Here is a 22922-nt window from a genome sequence, read left to right as displayed (position 1 = left end):
ACATACCGAAAATTATGGGACACTTTGAAAGTTCATAGCTCTAAGTGCTCACATGAAGAAACTAGAGAATAGTCACCCCAGAGAGTTGACATCATAGCTGAAATCTCTAGAACAAATGGAAGCAAATTCACCCTGATGAGTAGACACCAGGAAATAATCAAACTGAGGGCAGAAATCAATTCAAGGAATCAATGTATCAAAGAGTTGGTTCTTTGAGAAAATCAACAAGACAGAAAAACCTTTATCCAAACTAAGCAAAAGGCAGAGAAAGAACATGCAAATTAACAAAATCAGAAGTGAAAAGGGGGACATAACAATGGACACTGAGGAAATCCAGAGAATCTTCATATAATATTTTTAAAACTTGTACTCCAGCCTGAGGTTGGTGGCACATGCCTTTAATCCCAGCACTAGGGATGCAGAGGCAGGCAGATCTCTGTGAGTTCGAGGCCAGCCTGGTCTCCAGAGCAACTGCCAGGATAGGCTCCAAAGCTACACAGAGTAACCCTGTCTCGAAAAACCAAAAAGAGAAAGAAAGAAAGAAAGAAAGAAAGAAAGAAAGAAAGAAAGAAAGGAAGAAAACCTGTACTCCACAAAATTGGAAATTTTAAAGGAAATGGACAATTTTCTGGACAGATATCACTTACCAAAATTCAATCTAGAACAGATAAGCTTCCTAAGCTGACCTATAACCCCTAAAGAAATAGATGCAGTCATCAAAAGACTCCAAACCAAAACAAAAAAAAATCCATAGCCAGATGGCTTCAGTGCAAAATACCACCAGAAATTCAACACCTAATACCTATAGTCCTCAAATTGTTCCACAGAATAGAAGCATGAGGTTCATTGCCAAACACTTTTTATGTCTATGGTATGTCTATGGTACCCAAGCCACACAAAGATACAACTTAGAAAGAGAACTACAGACCAATATCCATCATGAACATTGGTGCAAAAATACTAAATAAAATATTGGCAAATCAAATCCAAGAACACATCAGAAAAATCATCCACCATGATCAAGTAGGCTTCATACCCAGGATGCAGGATTGTTTCAACATTGCAAAATCCATCAATGCAGTCCACTATATAAACAAACTGAAAGAGAAAAACCACATGATCATCTCACTAGATGCTGAAAAAGCCTTTGACAAAATCCAACAACACTTCATGATAAAGGTCCTGGAGAGATCAGGGATAACAGGAAAATACCTCTACATAATAAAAGCAATATACAGCAAGCCCACAGCCAACTCAAATTAAATGGAGAGAAACTCAATGCAATACCTCTAAAATCAGGGACAAGACAAGGCTGTCCACTCTCTTCATACTGCTTCAATAATGTCATTGAAGTTCTAGCTAGAGCAATAAGACAATAAAAGGAAATCAAGGGGATACAAATTATTAAGGAAGAATTCAAGCTTTTACTATTTGCAGATGATAATATAGTCTACATAAGTGACCTGAAAATCTACCAGGGAACTCCTAGAGCTGATAAATACATTCAGCAAAGTGGCAGGATACAAGATTATCTCAAAAAAATAGTAGCCCAACTATAGAAGGATGATAAATGTGCTGAGAAACAATCAGAGAAACATCTCCCTTTACAATTGCCACAAACAACGTAAAATACCTTCTGGAAATACTAACCAAAAATGTGAAAGATCTGTATCATAAGAATTTTGAGTCTTTAAAGAAGGAAATTAAATAAGATACCAGAAAATGGAAGGATCTGCCATGTTCTTGGATTGGTAGGATCAATAAATTCAATGAAATCCCCATCAAAATACTACCACAATTCTTCACAGATCTTGAAAAAAAATCTCAACTTCATATGGAAAAAAAAAAGACCTAGGACACCCAAAACAACCCTGTACAATTAAAGAACTTCTGTAGACATCACAATCCCTGATTTCAAGCTCCATTATAGAACTATAGCCCTGAAAACAGCTTTGTATTGGAACAAAAATAGACAGGTAGGCCAATGGAATCAAGATGAAAACCCTGATATTTACCCACACACCTATGAACACCTGATTTTTGACAAAGAAGCTAAATCTATACAATGGAATAAAGAACAAATCTTCAACAAATTGTGCCGGCATAACTGGATGCTGGTGTGTAGAAGACTGCAGATAAATCCATGTCCATTGCCATGCACAAAACTTAAGTCCAAATGGACCAAAGACCTCAAAATAAATCCAGCCACACTGAATTTATTAGAAGAGAAATTAGGAAATACCCTTGAATGAATTGGTACAGGATACAACACTTTGAACATTACAGAGTAGCACACACATTGAGATCAACAATTAATAAATGGGACCTCCTGAAACTTAGAAGCTTCTGTAAGGTAAAGGATACAGTCAACAAGAGAAAACAACAGCCCACAGATTGGGAAAAATATTCACCACCACATCTCCTCGACTACACTGGATCCAACTTGCTCCATTTCAGCTGACACTCCGGCCAGAGGTTCGGGTACTGACTTCAATCAAGTTGAGGATTTCAAGCGAGATCTTCAATCAAGTGAATCCCATCTAACATGGACTGGATACTAACATTTTCTTTCTACAGGACCCCACATGACTATCATCGTCCCATTTCAGCAGGAAAGTAACTTGGAAAATGCTACGCCCCCTTTCCCCATTGTTGTCACTTAGGATAGTGTATATACCTAGTTAGGAATAGCTTCCTATTGTTTATGACTTTAGGGTTTAGTTAAAATAGATAGTTATCTTCTTATATTTTACCTTTATACTGTTAAGTTTTAATCCTCTTTTAGACTAAAAGGGGAATTGTAGGGGAAGCTGTAGCCACGCCTTCTTAGGGGCTGGCTACAAGAGTACCTGAGGGCTTGTGAGGGCGTGGTCAGAGTGAGTAGGGGGACTGCGTTTTCGGTTTCGGTTTCTCTTTGCTTCTTGCTGTACAGACTACCACCGGCTGGCTGGTTCGCTCTGTAAGTAAGGCTTTTCCCTATTAAATACCCTTATATTTCTACCTGACTCTGTATTGGTAATTTCTTACTATAACCAACCCCACATCTGACAGAGGGCTGGTCTCCAAAATTTTACAAGGAACTCAAGAAACTAGTCTACAAAACACCAAATAATCCAATTAAAAATTTGGGTACAGAACTAAGTAGACAATTGTCAATAGAGGAATCAAAAAAGACTGAAAGACACATAAGAAAGTGTTCAACATCCTTAGCCATCAGGGAAATGCAAATCAAAACAACTCTGAGATACCATCTTACACTTAAGAATGGCTAAAATCAAAAACACCAATGACAGTTCATGCTGGAGAGGATGTGGAGTGAGGGAACACTCCTCCACGGCTGGAGGGAGTGCCAACTCATACAGCCACTTTGGAAATCAGTATGGCGATCCCTCAGGAAATTGGGAATCAGTCTACCACAAGATCTAGCAATTCTACTCTTAGGCATATACCCAAAAGAAGCACATTCATTTAACAAGGACATCTGTTCAATGATGTTCATCGCAGCACTATTTCTAATAGCCAGAACCTGGAAGCAACCTAGAAGCCCCTCACCTGAAGAATGGATTGAGAAAATGTGGTACCTTTATACAATGGAGTACTACTCATTGGAAAAAAAGGTGGGGTGCAATCTTGAAATTAGCAGGCAAATGGATAGAACTAGAAGAAACCATTCTGAGCGAGGTAACCCAGTCACAAAAAGACAAACATGGTATGTAATTACTCATATGTAGATTTTAGACATAGAGTAAAGGATTATCAGCCTACAATCCACACTGCCAGAGAAGCTAGTAAACAAGGAGGACCCTAAGAGAAACATGGTCCCCTGGAAAAGGGGAAAGGGACATGATCTCCTGAGGAAATTGGGAGCATGGGGAGGGGAGAGGGAACTAGGATAATGAGAAGGAGAGAAGAGGGGGGGTGAGGAGGACATGAGGGGAAGGGAGGTTGAGTTGGGGGAAGAACAGAAGACAGTAAGATAAGAGATAGTATAATAGAGGGAGACATTATAGTTTTTTCTCCAACTTTTTTATTTGAATTAGAAACAGGATTGTTTTACATGACAATCCCAGTTTAAAGAGAAATCAGGCACTAGGGAAATGTCTGGAGAGCTACAAAGATGACATCAACTAACAATCTAAGCAACAGAGGACAGGCTACCTTAATTGTCCTCCCCTGATATTGAGATTGATGAAGAACTTATATGCCATCCTTTAGCCTTCATCCAGCTTCGGGTGGAAGTAGAAGCAGACACCCACAGCTAAACCTGGAATCCAGTTGCCGAGAAGGAGGACTGGTGAGCAAAGGGGTCCAGACCAGGCTGGTGTAACCCATAGAAACAGCTGACCTGAACAAGGGAGAGCTCTTGGTCCCCAGACTGATAGCTGGGAAACCAGCACGGGACTGCTACAGATTTCTTGCATGTGGTTATCAGTGAGGAGACTTTGGAAATCAATGGGGTCTCTTGTAGTAGATCAGTACTTGTCCCTATCATAGGAATGGACTTTGGGAACCCATGCCACATGGATCAATACTCCCTAAGCCTAGACACAGGGGCTTGGCCTAGGCCCTACCCCAAAGGATATGACAGACTCTGAAGACCTCTATGGAAGGCTTCACCCTCCCTGGGAATCAGGAAAGGTATGGGGATAGGTAGGGTGTCAGTTGAGGGGGGCAGGAGAAGAGGGGAGGGACAAGCAACTGGGATTGACATATAAAATGATCTTTCTTATTCAAATAAAAATTAATTTAAAAGGGAATATCAAGATTTAATTCTAGGACATTCTGGAAAGGGAAGACACAAAGTTTTAGAATTGTTACTCACTTTCCTGAGTTAGAGCAGATTGTTGAATTACCCACCATTGATGGAAGATTGTTCCAATGGGGTGTTAAAAGTTTTCCTTATTTCGGGATAGACTTTTAATCCCAGTCCTTTGAAGGAAGAGACAGGGCAGTTTTTGTAAATTCAAAGGCAGTCTTGTCTACAAAGCAAGTTCTAGGCTAGCCAGGGATACATTGGGCAACCTTGTCCCTAACAAAAAGTATTATGTATACTGATGATCTCAAATATGATAGAGTAGTAAAAAAATTACTACATGCAAAACTGAAATAAAAATAGTAAGCTAAAATTGTGCTCATGGATTCTGTAGAAAGTCTGGTGGAAGAATTCTTCCCCACTTAATAAACTAGTTTTATTTTTTTTTTACTTAGTATCTTAAAAATAATTTACTGAGAGCCTGATCTTCCTCACTAACCTTAAGGCTGATATATGAAGCTGTGATTATCACTGCTGCTCATTTTTATTCCTCCAGCCACTATTCTCTTTTCTTCTGGTTAATTAGTTTATATAAACCTCCTATTTTCTTATTATTATTTCCATTTCTTTCTTTGTGGTAAGTGACACTCTCTCTCTCTCTCTCTCTCTCTCTCTCTCTCTCTCTCTCTCTCATGTGTGTGTGTGTGTGTGTGTGTGTGTGTGTGTGTGTGTGTGTGTGTGTTTATCTCTCTATTTTGTGAATGAATTATTTACTAAATAAAAGAAGTTACATGATAGGCATGTTAGGTATTTCATTTTATTTATTCATTTACTTATTTTACATACTGTTCAAAGTTTCACCCAAATCCTCCCTCCCAGTCCCTCCACCCCACCCTAATCTTGGTCCTACCCCCTAATCCCTTCCAGTTCAGTCTCCATCCAGAAGAGGGATGGTTTCCCATGTGTATCAATAAAACATGGCATATCAAGGTGTAGTAAGATCAAGCACCTCCCTATGTATTAAGGTTGGGCAAGGTAACCCAGTATAAGGAGTAGGGTCCCAAATGCCAGTAAAATAGTCAGAGACATCCCCTGTTTGAACTGTTAGGAGTCCCACAAGAAGAACAAGCTACACAACTATAACATATATGCAGAGTGTCTCTTAAAGTGGTCAGTATAATGTATACTGAAAAAGGAATGTATAATAAAAAATGAAATACCTAGGACAACCAGGGAGCCTGAATGGGAATGACCTCAGTATTTCACTTTATTTTAATAACCATTCATTTTTAGTGGCTATTATACTGATCATTTTAAGAGGCAGAAAATAATATTTAGAATAATACCCAATAAAATAAATTATGATTCAATGATAGTATATAATGGAAGTGATCACTTCTCTCTATATTTTCTAGGCATTTCAGGATTAATTAACTTTTAATTAATATTCCTTAATCTAAAATTTGTGAGTACTTTTAATTCAAATCTGAAAAGCATTCTTTTATCAACATAGCAATTTTTATTAAGTAAAGCAGAAGGAAAGAAATTTGACTGATGCCTCTGGAGTTGTGTTAGAATAATTATAACATTAAACCCAAGTTCAGTTTGCCAGGAGTTTATAAGTATCTTTCTACCTCAAAAGGGAATTATACACAGGAAGCTGAGTTCTTAGATATACTTTTAATTTTACAAAAATTCTGCCAAATGCTACTGTCAAAATGTTCATACAAATATAATCATGTACAATGTTGAGAATCAGTAGACATTTAATGTACCAAAAACTTATGCTTTTAATTCAACCCAACATCTGTTTTTGCTCTTGCTGTAACACAGGAGAAGCCAAGGTTGAAAGAATGGAGACATGTTTTATCCCTTAATTCAAAGACTTAGCTATAATAGTGTGAATGAATGTTTGCTAAAACTAACACTCCTAGATGTAAACCTTGTAGTCTTGCATAAAATATTTGCTGTCTGTAATATTTCTGTTTGCAAATATAGGAATCTTTCATTTTTCTGTTTTCTATAAGGCAGACATGCCTTTTTAGTGAGTAATTTGGGGAATAGGATATTATTAAAAGTTTCTTTTTCTGTTATCCACATCCAAACTACATTTTAAATTTTTCTCAGAGTTTTCCTTTGCTAAAGCAATTTCCAGACTTTTATTTGAAATTGGTATGAACTTGATTTTAGCTTTATGAACATAGATAATTCCATACAGAAAGAGTTACAGTTTTAAGATTACATGGTTATCGCAATACCTTCAGCATGACCTCTGCACTGAAAGCATAGAAGTACCTCAGCATATAAGATATTAAGAATCTGCTTTCTGAATACCATTGCCCAATAAAGAAAGTAGGTTTCTCAGAAGATGTATGCTTCTGTGCCCACAATAAAGGGAAGATAGTGAGAATGATCTGACAAAACTACAGAGTAAGAATGGCAGACATAAATCAAAAGAGAGGGAAGGATTGAGGACAGGTCAGGAACGTAGCTCCCACAGTTACCAATGGTTATGGCCAGAATCATTTCACTAAGAAGATGTACCGAATATCAAATGATCTTCATTATAACCCCAAGTAATCTAGAAGGAATAATAATATGGCTAGAGAGCTGAGAGTAGAAAAGGCAGTAAGAATGGCTACATTTCAGAAACTACTACTGACAGAAAACTATAACCAAGGAGAATGCAAAGTTATGTAGCCCATGTCAATAGATAGATCTACAAAATATGGCTGTACTTTTGGATAAGGGAACACTGCAGAAGAGGGGTGAAAAGATTGTAAGAGTCAAAGGATTAGGGCATTCACTGTCAGACTGTCTTCTAGTAATATCTGAAGTTATGCCCATAAAATCTCTCCAGTATGACTGCTCAAATGTGAGCTGAACAGAGAGGAAACCAATGAACATGCCAATTTGGATGGGGAAAAGCGCACAGGCTATTAACCAAACATAGTGAAGGAGAGAGAGAGAGCTTTCCCCAGGAAAGAGCATACCAATTGGTTTTTTAGTGCCAAATATGGTCAATCCTGAAAACATACATAGAGATAGCATTATACAGACTGAACAGGTTATATTTAGAAAAAATATCTGTATATACATATTGTCTAAGTTAATGTCCTATTGTTGTGAAGAGACACCATGACTACAACGACTCTTATAAAGGAAAACATTAAACTGGGGCTTGCTTATAGATTCAGAAGTTTAGCCCATTATCAGCATGTCAGGAAGCATTGATGGCACATACAGAGACATGATGCTCAAGAAGGAGCTGAGATTTCTACATCTGGATCTTCAAGTAGCAGGAAGAAAGAGACACTGGTCGCAGCTTGGGCTTTTGAAATTCCAAAGTGCACCCTTAGCCACACACTTCCTAAAAAGGCCACATCGACTCTAACAAGGCCATACTTCCTATTCTTTTTAAACAATGCCATTTTCTAAGCATTCAAATATATGGGCATATGGAGGCCATTCTTGTTCAAGCCACCACACATATGAATGTATACATTGGTTGGGGGGGTAGTAGGGGAGGAGGAAAGGGAGAGGGAACTGGGATTGACATGGAAAACAATCTTGTTTCTAATTCAAATCTAAAAAAGTTAAATAAATATAAACAAAGAGGTCATGTGTTTGAAGGAGGGAAGGGGGCATTTGGGAGGGTTTGGAAATAGGAACCGTGATGGAGAAACATTATAATTAAATTATAATCTTAAAAGGAGTAGCTACTGAATGAACATGAAGAACAATGACTGAACTTTAAAGAACCACAATTGAAAGCTTTTATTGTTGCTTTTGCTATAGATCCCTGTGAGTTATTCCATTTGAGTTCACAAAAACTCCAGTATTTCTCTCTAGGAAATAGGGTTCAGTTCTCTCTTTCTTCAGTTTTGACTAGAACTAATGATTCGGGTTAAGGAATTGGGCATGGAAGTTCTAATATACTAATTTTCAATGAGAAAATCTGGTAAGGACAGAAGGTTCAGGTGAATATTTTGTAAAATATTCATGTGATTTCCTTTGAAGAGCAGCTGTGCTGCTCAGGAGCTACTCTCTGAAATTTTCAAATTCCCGGTTTGTTCTGAAAGCAAAATGGCTTTATGTAAGGAATTATATTTGGATAGTAAAACAGAAAAATGACATTATTCAAAAACATTAAAGTCCCAATAAAGTTTATCCTCTTGTTTATACCCCTCCCTGTACTGACATGAATTTCTCAGTGTTTACATGTGTATGAGGAATATGTAAGGCATGAACAATAAGGAGAAACAGAAAGTTCTATAAATTTCTGTTAATCCCAATTGGGTCATAACTTCTGTTAGTTCCTTTGTCTCTTTGTTAAGTTTCTGTCTGGTGGTCCTGTCCAGTGGTGAGAGTGGGGTGTTGAAGTCTCCCACTATAACTGTGTGAGGCCTTATTTGTGATTTGAGTTTTAATAATGTTTCTTTTAGGAATGTTGGTGCCTTTGTATTTGGGGCATAGATGTTTAGAATTGAGATTTCTTCCTGATGGATTTTTCCTGTGATGAATATGAAATGACCTTCTTCATCTCTTTTGGTTGATTTTAGTTTGAAGTCTATCTTGTTAGATACAAGGATAGTTTCCCTGGCTCGTTTCTTGGGTCCATTTGATTGGAGTATCTTATCCCAACCCTTTACTCTGAGGTAATGTCTGTCTTTGAATTCGAGGTGTGTTTCTTGTATGCAGCAGAAGGATGTATTCTGTCTTCGTATCCAATCTGTTAGCCTGTTGAAACCCATGTTAGGACTCTATGCTTACTTTACAACTAATATAATCTAAAAATTATATTTAAATAAAATGACAGAATTAAAAAATAAGTGACAATTAGACATTACCAATCAAGAAAATGCAATTGAATACTATAACACAAAACAGACTGACACAAAGTCAAAGAACATGGAAACCTAAATATTACATATGTCATAGAACATTTTCTTGAAATTCATCTGGTAGAGTTACAGTCCTTTGAAAACTATCTGACTTTAACAATCTGAGGTGAATTATATCAATTATCTACCACTTCCATCTGCAGGTAAAGAGTCTCATCAAAATTTCACAAGCAAGCATCAAAACAATAAAGGCAATATCCTGCTAGTATTGTTAATAAAGAGCTCAAGCAATCAAATTCATATTGGTAGTAGGAGAGAGAAATTGTAATCTGGCCATACAATGAATTAACCAGCACAATGACACTGGGTGAAAATATAACAAAAAGTAAATAAATTATATAATTCGGATTGATGATACTGACCACAAAGAATTCCATTATTTTAGGAAATAGACATGCAGTTTGAAAAGCCATGAATAAAACTAAGAAAATAAGAAGTATAAAAGGTGACATATACACTATTAGCCAGATGCTGTAGACAGACATGCTGGATGGTAAAACTATAATAAAGTTGGAACGTTAGTTAGGACTCAATTGGCAAACTAGTCACTCCAGGATTAGTATAAAGAGATCAGACATGATCATACCAGAGACTGCTGGGCAGTCAGCCATTTCTTTCTCACCTTGAATGTTCATTATAGAGACATTGTTTTTATATAATTGACATGATATTCTTTGTACATGTAATATTATGTATGTTTCATAGTAAATGCAATGAATATATTTGTTTTAATTACCACACCCAAAGAACAAAGATAATACTGCAAAATCTCTAAACTGCAAGAACAATTGTGTAATTATCCCATGCAAGATAATTGAGTGAAACTGAATTTATCAGAGTGCTTATTAAAAGTATCTTTGACTCTTAATTTGAAAATTATATATGGAATAGTCTACATTAATGCAGAGCACATTTTTTCCTCATATTCTGTAATGTAGAGTCTTGAATTTATGTGAAACTAGGAATAGCAGCTTGGCTTAACATCTAGTCTAAATATTCAAAATTGCTGCCAACCTGAGAGGCTTCATATAATATACTCAGACTAAACTGATACACTAAAAAAGTAAAAACCAATTATAAGGACACAATAAAATCATAGGGGAGGCAGAAAAATGTAACACAATATTACTCATTTCACTTTTTTTTGTCTTTTCCAATAGTTTATTGTTCAGGCAAATCATAATTCCAGTAAGATTATACTCTCTCTGTGGCTAACTTCAACAATCCAAGTAAAATATTTGACTCCTTCATGGATGAGGTTATATAGCTCATTTTGAGAGCTAGTCTCTCAGTAGATTGCTCCAATCCCCTAGAGAGTCTTAACTCATTCACTTGCCCATTCTGTAACTTATATTATTGTTATTGGTTCCTTTTATTGAGCTATCTGCTGCCATTCCTACTTGTTCAATTGTTCACTGATGGTAGAGGTTAAGTACACAAAGCTAAGATAAGTCTTTCTTCTGGTTATGTTGAAATAGGATTTTTCTCATAGTGTAGTTTGCTGGAATAACTTCCATTTCATTGAATTATTCTTTTCTCTATTTTTTTTCTTTTACTATGATTACTACTTCACTCTTTTTACCTTTCCCAATCATAGCAGAGGAAAAGGACACACACAGACATTTACTATGCTGACAATCCTTTCTTCACTGTTTATGGAATCTAAAAGAAAAGATACATACATCACAGACAGCCTCTTATTCCCTTTTCATTTTCTCCTCATTTGAATAGACTTATGCTAACCAACTATCCATTTGAATAACCAGTGCTAACCAGTTTTTTTCTAATTTGAAGATTGAATAATGGGAACATATAGCTACCCTTATTTTACATGGGAAACCACTTCTCAAATTTATTTCAATATCAGAACAGTTCATATTTTGATTACATTCTATAGAATAAATTTCATTCAAATGAGATCTATAGATGTTCATGGAATCACAACTACATATGCAAATCGCCTGATTAGCACTACCACATGCTTAGATTTTAGGACCTACTGACATTTATTCATACCATGGGAATCTTATCCCAGGACAAATATTACCTAGCCACTTTGTAAAACTATATTCTTATTAAGAGAACAGTAGATATTGTGGAATAGAAACAACAGATCAGAGATGTATGCTGGTGTTGAGGATGATCAGAAAATTCACAACATAGACAGATTTCCAATTTTAAAACTTTAAAGTTCTACATTTTTCTACATATCTCTAATACATAAAGTATAAAAGAACTACATTTTAAACATAAACTTTGAATAATTTTAATCTATCTTAGCTACTAATTGTTAAATTAAAACTGGTGTATAAATAGTTCTTATTTTAGAAACTAAATGAAATTTGTAATAGAAACAGAGGACCTCAAAGAGGACATGAGAAAATCCCTTAAAGAAATTGAAGACAAAACAAACCAAAAAATACAAGAAACAGTTCAAGACCTAAAAACCGAAATAGAGACAATAAAGAAAGCACAATCTGAGGCAATGGTGGAAATAGAAAAGCTGGGTAAATGATCAAGAACTATAGATGTAAGCATAACCAACAGAATACAAGAGATGGAAGAGAAAATCTTGAGAGTTGAAGAGACACTAGTGGAAATAGATTCATCAACCAAAGAAAAACTTAAGTCCAACAAATCCCTAACACAAAATATCCAGGAAATATGGGATACTGTGGAAAGACCAAACCTAAGAAAAATAGGTATAGAAGAAGGTGAAGAAATCCAACTCAATATGCAGAAAACATATTCAACAAAATCATAGAAGAAAATTTTCCCAACCTAAAGAAAGACATGCCAATGAAAATACAAGAATCCTACAGAACACCAAATAGACTGGACCAAAAAAAAAAAAAAAGGTCAGCTCACCACATACATAATAATCAAAACACCAAGCATACACAACAAAGAGAAAATATTAAGAACAGCAAAGGAAAAAGGTCAAGTAACCTATAAAGGCAAACATATCAAAATCACACCTGAATTTTCCTTGGAAACGCTGAAAGCCAGAAGGTCCTGGATCAATATTCTACCTACACTAAGAGACCATGGATGCCAGCCTAGATGACTATACCCAGCAAAGCTTTCAATCATTATAGATGGAGAAAACAAGATATTCCATGATAAAACCAGATTCGAACAATACATAGCAGCCAATCCAGCCCTACAGAAAGTACTGGAAAGTAAACTGCAACCCAGGGAAGTTAAATACAACCAGAAAAACATAGGCAATAGATAATCCCAACTTTCCAACACTCAAAAGAAAAAAGGGATAGAATCCCACACATAATCTTGCCACCATCACCAAATCAAAAACAAACAAGAATGAACAATAATCAATGGTCATTAATATCCATCAACATTAATGGTCTTAACTCCCCTATAAAAAGACACAGATTAGCAGAATGGATAAGAAGACAGAATCCTTCCTTCTGCTCCTTATAAGAAACTCACCTCAACCTCAAAGACAGATGGTACCCAAGAATTAAATGTTGGGGAAAGATCTTCCAATCAAATGGAACCAAGAAACAAGCAGGAGTAGCAATCCTAATATCCAACAAATTGGACTTTAAACTAAAATCAGTCAAAAGAGATGAAGAAGGTAATTTCCTACTCATCACAGGAGAAATCCATCAGGATGAAGTCTCATTTTTGAACATTTATACCCAAAATACATAGGCATCCACGTTTGTAAAAGAAACATTACTGAAACTCAAACCACACATAAAACCAAACACACTTATAGTGGGAGATTTCAACACCCCACTAGACAGGAACACCAGACAGAAACTTACAAAGAAACAAAAGAACTAATAGAAGTTATGGTGCAATTAACAGATTAACAGATTTCTATAGAACATTCTACCCAAATACAAAACAATTTACCTTCTTCTCATCGCCACATGGAACCTGCTCTAAAATCAACCACATACCTGGCAACAAAGCAAACCTCAACAAGTACAAAAAAATTGAAATAACCCCCTGTGTCTTATCAGACCACCATGCTTTAAAATTAGAATTCAACAACAACAAGAACTATAGAAAACCTACAATCAAATGGAAATTAGTAACACCCAATTACACAATTCATGGAATTGTCCAGGAAGAAATAAAAAAAAGAAATTAAAGATTTCCTAAAATTCAATGAGAATGAGGACACAACATATCCAAACCTATGGGATACTCTGAAAGCAGGGCTAAGAGGAAAGTTCATAGCACTAAATGCCCACATGAAGAAACAGGAGAATAATCACACTAGAGAATTAACAACATAACTGAAAGCTTTAGAAAACAAAGAAGCCAATACACCCCAGAGGAGCAGACACCAGGAAATAATCAAATTGAGGGCTGAAATCAATAAAATGGAAACTAGGAGAACAATACAAAGAATCATTATAACAAAAAGTTGGTTCTTCAAGAAAATCAACAACATAGACAAACCTGTATCCAAACTTACCAAACAACAAAGAGTGAACATGCAAATTAATAAAATCAGGAATGAAAAGGGGGTCATAACAACAGACACAGTGGAAATCCAGAGAATCATCAGGTCATACTTTGAAAACCTATATTCCTCAAAATTTGAAAATCTAAAGGAAATGGACAATTTTCTGGACAGATTTCACTTTCCAAAATTAAATCAAGAACAGATAAGCAACTTAAATAGACCTATAAACTCTAATGAAATTGAAGCAGTCATTGGAAGTCTCCCAACCAAAAAAAGCTCAGGGCCAGATGGCTTCAGTGCAGAATTCTACCAGAAATTCAAAGTACAGCTAATACTAATTCTCCTCAAAGTATTCAACACAATAGAAGCAGAAGGGTCATTACCAAACTCTTTTTAAGAGGCCACAATAACCTTGATACCCAAGCCACACAAAGACAAAACTAAAAAAGAGAACTAGAGACCAATATCCCTCATGAACATTGATGCAAAAATTCTCAATAAAATATTGACAAATCGAATCCAAGAACACATCAGAGAAATCATCCATCCCGATCAAGTAGGCTTCATCCCAGGGATGTAAGGATGGTTCTACATATGAAAATCCATCAATGTAATCCACCATATAAACAGACTGAGAAAAAAATCACATGATCTTCTCACTAGATGCCGAAAAAGCCTTTGACAAAATCCAACACACCCTCATGATAAAAGTCCTGGAGAAATCAGAGATAACAGGAACATACCTCAACATAATAAAAGCAATAAACAGCAAGCCAACAGCCAACATCAAATTAAATAGAGAGAAACTCAATGCAATTCCTCTAAAATCAGATACAAGACAAGATTATCCACTCTCTCCATACCTCTTCAATATTGTCCTTGAAGTTCTAGCTAGAGCAATAAGACAACAAAAGGAGCTCAAGGGAATACAAATCGGAAAGGAAGAAGTCAAACTCTCACTATTTGCAGATGATATGATAGTCTACCTAAGTGACCTGAAAAACTCAACTCCTATAGCTGATAAACACCTTCAGCAAAGTGTCAGGATACAAGATTAACTCAAAAAAACTCTGTAGCCCTACTATATGATGACACATTGGTGGAGAAAGAAATCAGAGAAGCATCACCCTTTACAATTGCCACAAACAACATAAAATACCTTGGAGTAACACTAACCAAAAAAGTGAAAGACCTGTACTGTAAGAATTTTGAGTCTCTAAAGAAAGAAATTAAAGAAGATACCAAAAAAATGGAAAGATCTCCCATGCTCTTGGATAGGTAGGATCCACATAGTAAAAATGGCAATCTTACAAAAAGCAATCTACAGATTCAATGCAATCCCCCTCAAAATACCAACACAATTCTTCACAGACCTTGAAAGAACAATTCTCAACTTTATATGGAGAAACAAAAAAACCAGGATAGCCAAATCATCCCTATACAATAAAGGAACTTCTGGAGGCATCACCATCCCTGACTTCAAGCGCTATTACAGAGCTATAGTCCTGAAAACAGCTTGGTATTGGCACAAAAATAGACTGGTAGACCAATGGAATAGAATTGAAAACCCTGATATTACCCCCACATGCTTATGAACACCTGATTTTTGACAAACAATCCAAATTTATACGATGGAACAAAGAGAACATCTTCAACAAATGGTGCTGGCATAACTGGTTCCAGACTTGTAGAAGACTGCAGTTAGACACAAGCCTATCGCCTTACACAAAACTTAAGTCAAAATGGATCAAAGATCTCAACATAAATCCAGCTACACTGGACCTATTAGGAGACAAAGTGGGAAATACCCTTGAATTAATCAGTACAGGAGACCAATTCCTGAATATTACACCAGTAGCACAGACATTGTGGTCAAAATTGATTAATGGGACCTCCTGAAACTGAGACGTTTCTGTAAGGCAAAGGAGACAGTTAGCAAGACATACGGCAGCCCACATAGTGGAAAAAGATATTCACCAACCTCACATCTGACAGAGGGCTGATCTCCAAAATATACAAAGAACTCAAGAAACTAGCCCCCCAAACACCAAACAACCCAATTAAAAAGTGGGGTAAAGAACTAAATAGACAGTTCTGAAAAGAAGAATCTAAATTGGCTGAAAGACACATGAGAAAGTGTTCAGCATCCTTAGTCATCAGGGAAATGCAAATCAAAACAACTTTGAGATACCATCTTACTCCTGTCGGAATGGCTAAAATCAAAAATACCAATGACAGTTTATGCTGGAGAGGATGAGGAGAAAGAGGAACACTCCTCCATTGCTGGTGGGAGTGCCAACTTGTAGAGCCACTTTGGAAATCAGTATGGGGACTCCTCAAGAAAATGGGAATGAGTCTACCACAAGATCCAGCAATTCCACTCCTAGGTATATACCCAAAAGAAGCACATTCATATAACAAGGACATATGTTCAACCATGTTCATAGCAGCATTATTTGTAATAGCCAGAAACTGGAAGCAGCCTATATGCCCCTCAATGGAAGAATGGATACAGAAATTGTACATTTACACAATGGAGTACTACTCAGTAGAAAAAAACAATGAAATCTTGAAATTTGCAGGAAAATGGAGGGAAGTTGAAGAAACCATTCTGAGCGAGGTAACCCAATCACAAAAAGACAAACATGATATGTACTCACTCATATGTGGACCTACTTTATGATACATGGTAGTGACCATGCTTTATCAGAGCTGTTTTTAATGATGTTGCTCAGAATGGTTTCCTCCCAGATGATGACTGAGAATCTAATTAAAAAAAATGGAGCCAAGTACCACAAGAGTAACAGAACTGTGCTGTTTCCTGGGAATCTGTTTTTTTACTTTTTGTTGTTGTTGTTTGTTTGTTTGTTTGTTTTTTGTTTTTTTAAAATGGAGTGTGCTGGATGTCTCTACAATTATGTTCAAAGGACTGCAGAACCTGGAAAAGCTGTTGCTGCTATTGATGCATAATATATTGCATATATATATATATATATATATATATATATATATGCTAATTGAAACTCAAATATGTGATGAATCCAAGGTGTTTCAGTGAGTGCTCACCTGTGCATGCAAATTTGATTTCATCTTTAGTAAGTAGTAAAGTTATATGCTTGCCAAAAAAAATAAGTGACACACTGGAAGACAAATGTCACACAATTTCAATTTTATGTGTAACCTAGAAATGATGAACTTATGGGAACAGAGAGCAGAACTGTGGCTATTAGGCTTCTATGTGGGACTTTTAACAATGGGTAAATGATTGGTTTAAGGATATAAAACTGCAGTTGGACAAGAGGCATGCACTCTGTGAAGTCTTGAGGTCTACTGAGAGCATGATAAATATGGTTGATAAAAATATGCTATATTTTAAAAGTTGTGAGATAGTATACTTTAAGTGTTCTCAAAACAAAAATGATGAATATGTGTGATATAACATGTTAATTGGTTTAATTTAGCCATGCCATTGTGAACATACTGTAATCTGTATCATAATTGTGCATGACTTTATTTATGAACTAAATAAATGAATGGAAAAAAATAAATGAAATTTACAGCAAAAAAAAAAAAGAAATTGAGGGAGGAAAACACAAATCATTGCCAAACAGATTCTTAATAAAATATGAGGGAAATACCCATAACAATTATAATCTTCTTTTCTGCAACTGGTCATGTGGCCTTAGCTTATGTTTACAAATACCTCCCTCTACTACTCATTCTGTTCTTCACCATCAACTATCACCTGAGGATGTCTTGGCTCTTTTCCTGGAAGGGTGATCCATATCTGCATTCCTGACATGTTTGTGCCCTTTTTCTTCCTGTATGGAGTAGGTAAGTCAACTTTCCATTGACTTTAATCCCAGAACATGGTAGCACCAAGAGGTCCCCTAAAGGATCTCCTACACTTCAGACATAACCTTTCTGACATCCAGTGTGGAAAAGCAAACCAAACTTTCCATCATTATCTGCATCAATCACCCCTTCTAATACCATTATTCATTTCTTAGGCTGTTGGTTTAAGAGCATTGGAAGCTCAATTTGACCAGGGGTAAGTATGAACTTCCAGTTCAATGGAATGTTTGTATGACATTATGAAGGGGGCTCCCCTTTTGGATCCAAAACTTCTATGCCAGCAGAACTTAAGGTCACAGGAACAGGAAGGAAAAATATCCTTTGTGGGTCACTAGGGGTCATACGGAGTGTAACTATTACCTTTTTCATCCCTTGATTCCTGATCCCAGGGTTTCTGACTATGGGAGAAAACTTACTATATATTGAAATCTGATTCAAAGCATATACCACCTTCTGAAGTATCCTACCCTTAACCCGCCAGGTTGTTTCAACCTAGTCTACACTCTATGTCTTCAAAAGGCCATGCCATCTTTCTATCAGGCTGGCTACTTCAGAATGGTGGAAGAACATGTTAAGACCATTGGATTCCATGATCATCTGTCCAGTGTTATACTTTTCTGGCTCTGAGGTGAGTTCCTTGGTCAGAAGCCATACTGTGTGGAATACTGTGACAATAGGTAAGGAATTCTTCATATTCAGTAGATGGTGGTTTTGGTAGAAGTATTACATGAAGGAAAGGCAAATACATAATCCCAATAAATATCTATTCCAGTAAGAAGAATGCATTGTCCTTTCCATGGAGGAAGTGGTCCAATATAGTCAACTTACCACCAGGTGACTGCTTGGTTACCCTGGAGAAAGATGCCATATCTTGGGATCAATGTTGTTTTCTGCTTCTGGCATATCTGGCAGTCAGCAGCAGCTGTAGCCAGGTCAGCTTTGATGAGTGAAAGTTAATGTTCCATGTGTGATCCCCACCTCTGCCACCATGATCACTTTGTTCATGGGTCCATTGGGCAATGAAAAGAATGGCTGGGGAAAGAGGCCAACTGTCCACAGAATGGTCATCCTATCTACCTGACTATTGAACTCCTCCTCAGCTGAAGTTTACTCCTGTTGAACATTTTCATGGGATACAAGTATCTTCACATTCTTCACCCTTTTAGAGAGATCTAGCTGTTAGTATTCAGGCATCTGTATTGGTATGCCCTTGGAGTTTTCAGCTGCAGCCAATAAGAGCACCACCTGTGCCCATTCACTATGCTCCATTTTAAAGGACCCTGTCTACCTCCTCTGTCTCTGTCTCTGTCTCTGTCTCTGTCTCTGTCTCTCTCTCTGTGTGTGTTTCTCTTTCTCCTCTCACTTTCTGCTGCTCCTGTCCTCAGAGTCCAGTCTCCCCTTCCCTTCCCCATTTTGCTATTCACTTTCCCTCCAATTAAAGAAAAACTCCACCCATATTCTGTTGCATGGAGTCTTTATCTCTTGAATACTTTTTTTTTATTACAACACTAGTCACATGCATCTTCTCCAGATGTCTTTCACAGCCATTTTCCAAATCTCTGACAATCTAAATAATCCACTGGCTACATTCCATGAATCAGCAAATAACAATACACCTGACCATTTCTCCTCCAAAACAAAAAGTATGACCATGTGTACTGTCCAAATTTCTGCCCACTGGAAAGCTTTTTCTTTCCTGGTGTCTTTCAGGGTTGTCTCAGAAAGAGGTTGCTATACTGCAGCTGTCCATTTCTGGGCACTGCCTACAAAACATGTAAAACCATCATTAAACCAGGCTCTAGTCTTCTTTAGTCAATTGATCATAGGGAACACTTCCTACTTTAAACAATTTTATTTTATGTGTGCGAATGTTTTGTCTTCAGGTTTGTGTGTGTGTACCACCTGGATGATGGTATAGGAAGAATCTAGGAGAGGGTTAGGGATAAAATAAAATTGGAATTATAGATAGTGAGCTGCCGTATGGGTGATAAAAATTGAATCTGTGATATCCAGAAGAGCCAGCCTGTACATTTAACTTCTGATGCATTTCTCTATCCCTCAAATCATAATACTTTAAATATACAGAAATTTCTACAAGCCAATCTTCATAGCTTTAAATTATTCTTTCAGTGACATCACAGTTTTCATTATATACAATCATACATACATACATACATACATACATACATACATACATACATACATACACAATTGAGCATTCTTTGGGTACTCAAAGACTGATGTAGTTGGCAGTGAGGCAAATTCATTCACAATTTTGAGAAACCACCATATTGATTTTCAAAATGGCTTTACAAGTTTGCACTCCCACCAGCATGGAAGAATGCTCTTCCCCTTGCTCCCTGTACTCTACAGCTTAATTTCCCTCTGAAGATTTGACTCAGACACTGCTTTCAAGCACCTTCTGCTTGTTGCCAGGCATCATTTCCTCATTGCTGCACAGTTCATATAGTTTGCTTGTTGATTGGCAGCCATTGAAATGTAAGTTTATTACTTCCAATCTTAGCTAAGGAGGGCTGAGAACCCCTTAAGCTCACTCAAGTAGGTCAAGTCCAATGAGGATGTTTTTATCTGTTCATTTGAGTAAATGTGTGTTCCTGCATAGGTTTATATGCCCCAGTTGCATGCAGAAGCACATGGTATCCGGGAGACAGCTTCAGATCAGACATCTTGTACTGGACTTTTAAGAGTTTAGGAGACACCTTACATATATGCTGGGAACTTATCCCCAGTGTTTTGTAAGAACAAAAATTTCTCTAAACCATTGAGCTATTTATCTAGCCCCTCTTTCAACTATCTGAAATATGCACTCCCACCAGCATGAATAATTTCTTTAGCATTACTTATTTTAATTGGTTAAAAAGCACAGACTACACACACGCGCGCGCGCACACACACACACACACACACACACACACACACACACACACACACACACAAAGGAATGGGTTACACAGGTGTAGATAGCAAGAAAGTTGGGGAAGGCATCTAAGAATTTTAAGTGTTGTAGTATGAATAATAAAAACCAAGAGACAGATGAGGGATAAAGCTGAAGATCAGAGAACCAGAACAACCTGCAGCTAGCTCTCACCTGTACCTCAGACTGAAAGGACTTTCCTGTCTCCACAAATCCTCAGCAAGACTGACTACACTGAGAAGAGACTGAATGCCACATGAAACCCTGAGCTCCTGTCTTGTATACCTCTCTAGTGTGTGACTGAAGGTGCACACCACCACAGCCCAGCTGCCATGGGTAACTAGTGTGAATGCTAGGATTAAAGATATGTACAACACTGCCTGCCTCTATGGTTGTGGTTAGCTTTGCATTTTGATCTTGAAGACAAGCTTTATTAGATCAGAAACAATATATCACCACAATTAATGTTTACCTTAACCTCCTATTTTTGTTTTGTTTTTATAATATAATATAATAAGTATAAATTTTTATTTTTGAGAATGCCATGTATGAATACAGTGTAGTTAATTGTATTCACTACCGAATCCATCCCAGCTTTACAAATAAATCATAGGAAGTTATCCCCTGCCTCACATTGAAGTTTTTACTTCATTACTCATGTCTTCTGGGGTTAGTATTGTCCATTCATACAAATTAACACTCTTGAAACTGCTTTTTGTTTGAAAGTTGTATTTTGAATTTATTTACTTACTAGTGGGTTTTGATGAGGCTTTTCATACAGTCTTAGTTTAGGTTAACCTGTCCCCAATCTCCTAGCTCTCCCTATATCTGCTGAGTCCTATAATCTACAGTATTACCTCTCTTCTTTTATTTTTTATAATATATGGAATCATAAGTATGTACTCATTTATTAGTACTGTGATAACTTTACCTAAACACATTTTCATAAGTTCTTTTTTCATTTTTATTTGATTCTAGGGATTGAAAATATTTCCTTTGGTTTTCACAATGACACACTGATTGCTTAGAAATGTACATGATTTGTCACATACCTGCAATCCTAAAACTTAGGATGCAGAGCCATCTAATATTACACAGTAAGTCCTGGCCTCAAAAGTCAAAACACAGACACACACGTTACAACAAATCTTTCCGCCAAAAGCCGACAAGCCCCACTGCAATGTGTGTGCTTTACACCACTTGTCTGCCCGAGTTAGGGCACCAATTAATACACAGAAACTTATATTAGGTTCAAATGCTACTTGGCCAATGACTAGGATTTCTCATCTGTTAGCTTAGTCTTAATTATCATAAATCTATGTATTTTATAAGACTTATCTTATAGAGGATGCCTTCTGCTGGCACCCTCTCATGCCGGTGGCTCACATGGTGCCGCTGGAGCATGTGAAGAGGAAAAGGGACACTTCCTGTTTCTCCTTCCTAAATATATGTTTCTTTGCTATGTCACTTCCTGCCTGAATCACCACTTCTCTACTACATTTCCCAGAATCCTCTTTGACTCCTAGTTCCCTCTAACTTGCTGTCTCATTGGCCAAACAAAACTTTGCTCAAGAATCAATAAGATAAACATACACAGATTTACTTCCCCATCACACACACACACACACACACACACACACACACACACACACACACTTCAGTTTTTTTTTACATTTACATAATTTTTAGTCTTTTGCTATTAATTTATAGATTTATTGAATTAAGATTGACATATCATTAGAAATTCTCTTTTTGTGTTTACTCAAGTTTGATTTGTGTCTTGGAATAAAATGTGGAAGAAATTCTATAGACTTTTAGAAGAATGTGTAGTTGGGTAAAATGTGTAGAAACTTTTTAAATTCATTTGGCTTATTTAATTGCCAAGTTTTACTTAACTTATTAATTTTATATTTATTTGTAACTTTTATCTCAGTGCTCTAGCTATTGATGAGAGTAGGACATAAAGATTACTTATTATCTTTGTATTGTAACTCTATTCTATAGATATAGTCATGTTCACTTTTTGAA

The 22922-nt window shown here is 36.6% G+C and overlaps 1 long non-coding RNA gene across 4 annotated transcripts in view; it reads right to left on the bottom strand.

Annotated features, from left to right (window-relative positions):
- The window catches only part of LOC103161883, an 81241-nt gene extending 59117 nt beyond the window's left edge, over window positions 1-22124 (bottom strand). Inside the window, exons 1-2 of one of the 4 annotated variants that reach the window (XR_004771787.1) lie at window positions 19037-22119; window positions 18788-18881 (exon numbers count right to left, since the gene is read on the bottom strand). This is a non-coding gene — a long non-coding RNA (uncharacterized LOC103161883). Of the gene's footprint in view, window positions 1-18787 lie in introns of all 4 variants that reach the window. The other 3 variants (XR_003480969.2, XR_003480968.2, XR_003480967.2) reach the window with 3 other exon arrangements.
- Window positions 22125-22922: the final 798 nt, after the last annotated feature.

Source organism: Cricetulus griseus, assembly GCF_003668045.3.
Source record: "Cricetulus griseus strain 17A/GY chromosome 1 unlocalized genomic scaffold, alternate assembly CriGri-PICRH-1.0 chr1_0, whole genome shotgun sequence".
Lineage (NCBI taxonomy): Eukaryota > Metazoa > Chordata > Mammalia > Rodentia > Cricetidae > Cricetulus > Cricetulus griseus.
This window is presented reverse-complemented; position numbering and strand designations above follow the sequence as displayed.